The 8,646-nt window shown below is 34.5% G+C and overlaps 1 pseudogene; it reads left to right on the top strand.

Moving 5' to 3' along the window:
• The first annotated feature begins 7,190 nt into the window (after positions 1-7,190).
• LOC102837149 lies at positions 7,191-7,667 on the top strand (annotated as a pseudogene).
• The last annotated feature ends 979 nt before the right edge of the window (positions 7,668-8,646 follow it).

Below are 8,646 nucleotides of genomic sequence, written 5' to 3'. Positions count from 1 at the left end.
GCGGAGCGGCTGGTAGTTTCGAACCGCTGACCTTAAGGTTCGCAGCCCAATTTGTAACCACTACGCTACCAGAGCTCCATATATATATATATATATACATATACAAAAATATGCAGGAATATGTAATCATTTAAACAGCCAAAGGACATATTTTGCAAGCCAGCCTATTGCCTGCCAGCACACAGCCTTTCTCTTTCCATGAGTCTGGAGTTTTCAGCTGCTCTATCTCTTTATGACATCACATGTACCTATGATTCTGGTGCTGCTGCTTCTCTGGTGAGGATCCCACATTCTACTCATATTCTTCTCTCTTGCTGGACTTTCTGAAGGCTAGTATAAACTTATGGGACCACAGGAATATACGTAATCAAACATTGTCCTAATGGATATCATATAGCACAGGATTGCGATTGTACTTTCACATCAGTACCTTGACTTAATCAACTGGTCAGCATTGTATTTATGAAAAAAAAAAAAAAATCAATGTTTTGTTTCTTTCTGAGCTTATCATTTTTCATTAATTTCAAAACTGTTGATTTCATAGCAAGCAAATAATTTAAAAAAACAAAACATTTTTTCTCTTCAAGAAATAAAAACTGTCCATAGACCTCTGCAATTTTTTAACATTCATGAAGAATAAATCATTTTTTGCTATTCAAGAAAATCAATAGTTATAAAAATAAAAGTACTATAGACAATATAATATTCAGGATGTCCCTGAAAATATAGAATGTGCTGATTTATATTCTATTGTATCTATGAAATATTTCATATATTTTCTATTAGTTTACTCATGCATACAATTTTAAGTAAGCACTTTGAGTCTTCCGATAATTTTTTAAATTAGAGAAATAGAAGGTAGGTATAATATAGAATATATAACTAACAAACAGTAAAATAAATAATGTGAAAAACTTCAGTCTAAAAGATGGAGACTTGTTGATTGAATAGCAACAAAGACAAATCCAACAATATGATTCTCGTAACTCTAAAAATGAAGAGATTGTTGAGATTACAAGATTAAATGAAAATCTAAATGCCTCATATATTTTAGTTTTAAAATTTAGGAAACCCATTGTTAACAAATTGTCTCCTCCTTCCTCTCCTTCATTCTACAGCAAGTAACAGTAGCGCCATCTTCAGAGAATGTGAAAGACCTCAAAGAACTGCAGTACTCCTTTCACCACACTTTACAAACACTGCATTAATGACTGCTTCCTTATCACTTCACTCATAATGATGCACAATAAACAGATCTTTTAAAGTTTCACATTAATGTAGCTTCAAATATATCATTTATGTGCACTAATGATTTTCTAATGAATGTTCATGCCTCAATGTCTCTAAGTATTGATTAGTATGAGCAGACTAATTTTAATTACCAGCAATATTCATTTGTCAGTAAGATCTTTATCAGTTTCCTAATGTATATTGAGCTCCACTAAGAAACAAAGATTTGCTTCACATGTGAATCATTTGATTTTTCATTTGTACATTGGTCAAGATATTTGTTAAATGATTTAAAATGCATATGAAATAAACACTTGGAATGCCATTTTAATTTAAAAATAAAATAATAATAAGCACATAAACAGCATTGAAAGGAGTTTGATAAAAATTATTAAAATACAAATACTTTTATTATAGCCAGACTCATTTAGTCAAAGGTATAAATTGATATGAATGTGTTTTCTTCTTGTAGTTCTTGTTAGGTGCCATCGAGTCAGTAACAACTAGAAGCGACCTTACACACAGCAGAACGAAACACTGCCTGATCCTGGACCAATCTCACTACCGTTGCCACGTTTGAGCCCATTGATGCTGCCACTTGACCAACCCATCTCAGTGGGGTTCTTCCTATTTTTCTCTGACCCTCCACTTTACTACACATGATACCCTTCTCCAGCAACTGGTCCCTCCTGACAATATGTCCAATATATGAGAGACGAACTTTGGCCATCCTGGCCTCCAAGAGGCACTCTGGCTACTCTTCTTCCAACACAGATTTGTTGGCTTTTTGGTAGCCCATGGCATTGTCAATAGTCTCCTTCAACACCATAACTCAAAAACATCAATTCTTCCACAGTCTTCCTTATTTACTGTCCACCTTTCACAAGCATATGAGGTTATTGAAAATAACATGGCTTGAGTTAGGCACACCCTTAGACCTCAAGCTGACATCTTTGCTCTTCAACACTTTAAAAAGGTCTTGTGCAGCAGCTTTGCCTAATTCAATACGCCGTTTAATTTCTTCACTGTTGCTTCCCTGAATGTTGCTAGTTGATCCAAGAAGAACAAAGTCCTTGACAACTTCAGTCTTTTCTCTGTTGATAAGAATGTTGTTTATTGGTCTAATGGTGAATATGTTTAATTTCTATTAATATGCATCCAACTGAGACATCATTCAGTAAAATTTTAAGTCAATAAATTTTTCTATTTTCAATTAATTAATCATTTTCTTTATCTAAATTATTTAACCTTATGTAAGATATAACTAATTAACAATTTAAGTAAGTTTAATTCACATTTTACATATATTCTTTTCCTTCCTCTTTCATATTTGTTATTTTAATATCTTCATATTTTTTGCTGATGTTGTTCTTGTTGTTATGTGCCATAATGTTGGTTACACCTCATAATGACCCTATGTACAACAGAACTAAACACTGCTTGGTACTGGCCCAGCTTCAAAATTGTTGTCACACCTGAGCCCATTAATATTGCCACTTTGCCAATGAATCTCTCTGGGAGTCTTCCTCTTTTTCCCTGACCCTCAACCTTACTAAACATGATATCCTTCTCCAGCGACTGCTCCCTCCTGCCAATATATCCGAAGTATGAAAGAGACAAAGTTTGACCATCAAGGCCTCCAAGAAGCACTCTGGCTGCACTTCTTCCAACACAGATCTGTTGGTTCTTTTGGAAGCCCATGAACTTTTCATATTCTCCTCCAAACACCATAACTCAAATGCATCAATTGTTCTAAGTCTTCTTTATTCACTGTCCAGCTTTCACATGCATATGAGGTTATTGAAAATACCATGGCTTGGGTCAGATGCACCTTAGTTTTTAAGCTGACATCTTTGCTCTTCAACAGTTTAAAATGATATTGTGCAGTAGATTTGCCTGATGCAATACAATATTTGAATTCTTTGCTGCTGCTTCCATAAGTGTTGAGAGTTGATACAAGAAAAATGAAGTCTTTGACAACTTCAGTCTTCTCTCCAGTGATAAGAATGTTACCATTGGTCAAGTGGTGAGGATTTTTGTTTTCTTTACATTGAGATGCAATCAGTACTGAAGGCTATGGTCTTTGACCTTTATCACTAAGTATTTTAAGTTCTCTTCACTTTCAGCAAGCAAGGTTGTATCATCTGCATATCGCAAATTGTTAATAAGTCTTCTTCATTACTGATGCCACGTTTTTCTTTATATACCCAGCTTCTCAGATTATTTGCTCAGCATACAGGTTGAATAAGTATGATGAAAGAATACAACCTTGTCACACACTTTTTAAAATTTTAAACCACTCAGTGTTCCCATGTTCTGTTCAAACAACCCTTCTTGGTCCATGCACAGATTCCTCATGAGCACAATTAAGTATTTCGTAATACTCACAATTTGCAAAGCTGTCCATAGCTTGTCATGATCCACAGAATTGGAGGCCTTTGCATAATCAATAAAGCACAGGTAAACATCTTTATGGTATTCTCTGCTTTCAGCCAAGATCCATTGGACAACAGCAATGATATCCCTCGTTCCATGTCCTTTTCTGAATCTGGCTTGAACCACTGGAAGTCTTCTGTCACTGTATGCTTGCAGCCATTTCTGTATTACCTTTAGTAACACTTTGCTCACATGGGATATCAAAGTTATTGTCCAATGATTTCCGTATTTCTTTGGGACACTTCTCTTCTGAATGGGCACAAATATAGATCTAATCCAACCAGTTGGCCAAATGGCTGTCTTCCAAATTTCTTGGCATAGATGAGTGAGTGTCTCCAGTGCCGTCTCACTTTCTTGAAAGATTTCAATTTTTATTCCATCCATTCCTGGTACCTTGTTCTTTGCCAATTCCTTCATTGCACCTTGGACTTCTTCTTTCAGTATCATTGGCTCTTGATCATATGCTACCACTTGTAATAGTTGAACACCAACCATTTCCTTTTGTTACAGTGACTTTTTGTATTCCTTCCATCTTCTCTTGATGCTTTCTGCATCATTCAATAATTTGTCCAAAGAATCCTTCAATAACAAAAGTTGAGGCTCAGAAATGCTGAGCATGTTCTTCCCTTTTGGTTTCCTGACTCCAGAAGTTTGTACATTTCATAGTAATATGTGGCTTTGTCTTCTTGAGCTGACCTTTATAATGTTATGTTCAGCTCTTGTACCTCCTCATTTTTCCATTTACTCTGGCATCTCTATGCTTAACAATTTTTACTGAGCATATAGAATTTTGTTTTTATTAAGTTGTTCAAAATTTAAGTATTATGATTGTCTAATCAGAATCTGTCATGATATATTTTGATTTGGGTTAATGCATCATAGTAATTAAAAACACATACCTACAGATAACACCAGGTTTCTTTGTAGAGAAAGATGTAGATAAGTTATTTTCTGGCACTGAAAAAGTCTTAGAATAATAACTGGAAACTAATTTTTGAGTGATATTTTAGTTGCTACTATTTTTGTTTTTATTGAGGTTTATTTCTCAGTTCCTACTACCTAAAGTCTATGTAGAGTCTTTTTCTTTTTCTTTCTCTCTGTAAACTGCTATAAATAAAAAACGTTTCATTGATACTTATATCCTACAGAAATATTCAAACACTTGCTATTCTGAGATGTTAAATAAAACATGCCAGTGCATAAAAGCTTTCTAAAGGTGAAATTTAGAGCCAATTATAAACCTTACTAATGTTCCTACTTAGCTTCCCTGAAGGATAGTATAAGTATCATTACTCTGAAGAAGAGCTGAACATAGGTAAATATACTGCAGTTTTGAATATCAATAAGTGTATCTGAAAAACAAGTAACTCATCTTGTGAAGTAGTATTCTCAAGTGATTTTTGAAAACTGATACCTCACATTGTGAAAGTCACAAAACAGTAGTGAATGTCACAGAAATAAATTATGTTTTCTTGATGATATTTGTTGAGTTTTTCTTTTCTTTTTTCTTAACAAATAATTTGCCCCTTTAAATAGTTTTGCATTGAAGAGTACATCTAGAGGATTGTAATAACGCAGCCTATTTAGAAAAGTAAGCTGTGTTTTCAAAAGCACTTATGAATATTTTTGTCAACTGATGAAATATACAACAAGTTGGTAAGATCACTTTATTTTTAACGACTAAGTCATTTAACCTACATATATTGAATGGTAGTGCCCTGTTATTCCTTGTGTGGTGCTGTAAGATAAGCATTGTATTTAAAGTTCAGTTTGTACTGCAAGGTCAGTTGTTCAAAGTCACCAGACACTCCTCAGAGGGTGACTATGATTCGGAACCAACATGATGGCATTTAACAACAAAAACATATTGAATGTCAGAGTATACAACACTGAATAAACAGATAAATCCCATGCTAATTTTATTCAGTTCTGCTGTAGTCATGGACTTGGAAAGTGATTTGTACAAGTCCTCATCAGCACACAAGATGTCTGAGCTGACCAACATATACTCAAAAAACTTTAGTAGGTCATTCTACTGGATAACAAATGGTCCAGAGTCTGTATATAGAAGGGGAGATCCAGAATCAGTGGAATTTGAGAACTTCTGTGCCTTTCTTTTCAATGATTCTTGCTGCTCTACTCTTTCTTTTGCATCTTACATCTTTCCTATGCCATCAGTTTTCCCTCATCCTTATTTGACTTAAAATTATTTTTAGGAGGAGAAAAGCGTTATTTTCCAAGTGCATGTTAGAGTTTTTCGGTTTAACATGTAAGCCAATGCATTCTATAAGTGTCTACTTTTTGTTTCTATGTATATATAGAGAGGGAATCAAAGGATCTTAGGGATCCAAAGAAATGCTGAAAGATATGAAAGGAAACACGGAAGAAGCACACATATTAATACTTCTCAATTTAACTGCTACTTTTGTTATTAAGAGAACTAGTCTCTCAGAAGCTAAACACTCAACTACTAACTGGAATTGATGGTTCAAACCCACCAGCTGCTTTGCAGGAGAAAGGCATGGTAACTACTTCTCTGAAGGTTCCAGTCTTGGTTCCAGCATTTCCACTCTGTCCTAAAAGTTGCTATGAGTTGGAATCAACTCCGTAGTAGTGAGAATCATGTTATTACTTAAGAGATAGCCCACAGTCCATGATTTTTTTTTTTTTTTTTTTTTTTTTGAGGTACTAGGAAATGTGAACCATATTTATACAGTGCAGGCAAGAGGTGAATTTAGTTTTCTTTGTTTCTTTCATTTTTTCCATGTAAGAAGAATCCAGACCAACAAGTATTTCTATTATTAATAGGACAGACATAGTTATTAATTCTCATGCTAACGCATTTAAATTCGATTATATTTTGTTATCCAAGAAAATCTCCTAGTGGTTTTCAAGATCCATGTTTAAACAAATAGCTGAAAGTCCTTCAATTTGAAACACTCTTTTTGAATAATAGATATCAGACTGGATTTTATTTTACTTATAGCAAACTCATGACTGAAAAATGTTTTAATCTTTTCTGCTTCTAATTTTTAAAAAGAATTCTATATTTCTTTCAGGAAAAACATATAGACGCTCCCAAGTTTGACATACATAAAATCTCATGACTTTCTTGCAAAATAAATTTCACACATTCTATATTTCACTGTTATAAAGAAAACATATGTCTCTTCAGCTAGATCATTTGGTAGTTTATGTATGGATTTTTAGCCTCTGTTTTGATATAATTAGATTGGTTTTATTTATGACATTATATACAGCTTTATAATCCATGCCATAATATATTGAGTTTCCAAAAAATTGCAGTGACTAGGAAGTAATGTAATATTACAGAAGAATAGTAAATACAAGAAAAATATAGGTGCAATTAATCACCATTTCTAAGACTTCTTACAAAGAAAACACTTCAATTTACATTGCTTCTTTCATTGTGTGTGTGTTGTTTTTTTGTTTTTTTTCCGTAACTATTCAGCTTGCAAAATTCCTAAGATTATGCCCATGCAAAATAAACATGAGACCCTCTCTGTTTTCTCTGCACTTGGAGCAGCTTTCCTGCCACAGCCCCTCATCCTCTGAAAATGTACACCTGCACCAAATTCATCTGAGCCCCTTCCTTGGTCAGGAACACCTTTCAGCTTCTGAATCGACCATTGTCTGCAGTGGTACTGAAACAACTGCCAGACACTGACAGATGAGCGTTCCAGCAGCTTGACAGACGGATGTTCCTGACCTCATTTACTTCTAGTCGAAGTTTCCAAACCAGCAAGATCTCAAGGGACATTGACACCGCAGCAAAGTTCATCGGGGCTGGGGCTACCACAGTTGGAGGGGCTGGCTCTGGAGCTGGGATTGGGACTGTGTTTGGGAGTCTTATCATTGGTTATTCCAGGACACCGTCTCTGAAGCAGTAGCTCTTCTCCTACGCCATTCTGGGCTTTGTCCTCTCGGGCATGGGGCTCTTTTGTCTGATGGTGGCCTTTCTCATCCTCTTCGCCATGTGAAGGAGTCGTCTCCACTTCCCAAGTTCTTTTTTCTGTGTCTCGTCTGCCCTACATATTCCTTTCCTTGTACCTCCCTAAGCAGCCTAGGGAAAGTAATTAGCTCAGGGTTTGATAGAGGGAAGGTAAATAAATGTGTATTCATAAGATAAAAATAATAATAATAAAATAAACATGAGAAAATACCACATCATCTTTTAATGCTTTGTGTTCATAGGTATTTTCATATCTGCACAGCTACTCTGTAACCTACCACAAGAAGACACTTGCCTTTCTTACAATTGTAACAATATTTTATAATTTTATTTTCTTTTAGAATATCGTCCACCTTTAGAATCCAAACAATATATCTCTGTGACTCCACAGTGCATTTAGCTCACTAACCATGATAAATGCCTTTGCAACTTCTTATTTGTCTTTTATATGTGTCCCTTGTTATTAGTTCCATCGAGTTGATTCCAATTTGTGGTGCCTTTATATACAACAAAACGAAACAGTGACCATTCCTAAGCTATCTTCTCAAATATTGCTCTGTTTGAGCCCATTGTTGCAGCCACTGTGTCAATACATCTTATTGAGGGACTCAGTCTTTTTTGTTGATTCTCTACTTTAACAAGCATGATGTCCTATTATTTCTCCCCAATTAGTCCATTGATAGAAATATTCAAAGTAGTATATTGTTTGTATTAGCAATGATGGGCCCTGTTTCTTGAACTTTACATTTTTTTATCATCCATGAGTTGATAATAATGCATTTGGTTGCATCAGATTTTGTTTTGTGTCTTTTAATCCAAATGTATTTTTAAACTAAAATTATTGAGTGACAAAATTAAAACATGGAATGATACGAAATCATAAGAAAAAGTTAAATTTTATTATAGAATTTTTAAAAAAATGTAAGCTATTTATTCTGGTTCATATGAAAGATAACAGGATTGTTTCCCTGATTGTTCATTTTAATATAATATTTTACAATGTAACT

This window comes from Chrysochloris asiatica, unplaced genomic scaffold (assembly GCF_000296735.1).
Source record: "Chrysochloris asiatica unplaced genomic scaffold, ChrAsi1.0 scaffold00189, whole genome shotgun sequence".
Lineage (NCBI taxonomy): Eukaryota > Metazoa > Chordata > Mammalia > Afrosoricida > Chrysochloridae > Chrysochloris > Chrysochloris asiatica.
This window is presented reverse-complemented; position numbering and strand designations above follow the sequence as displayed.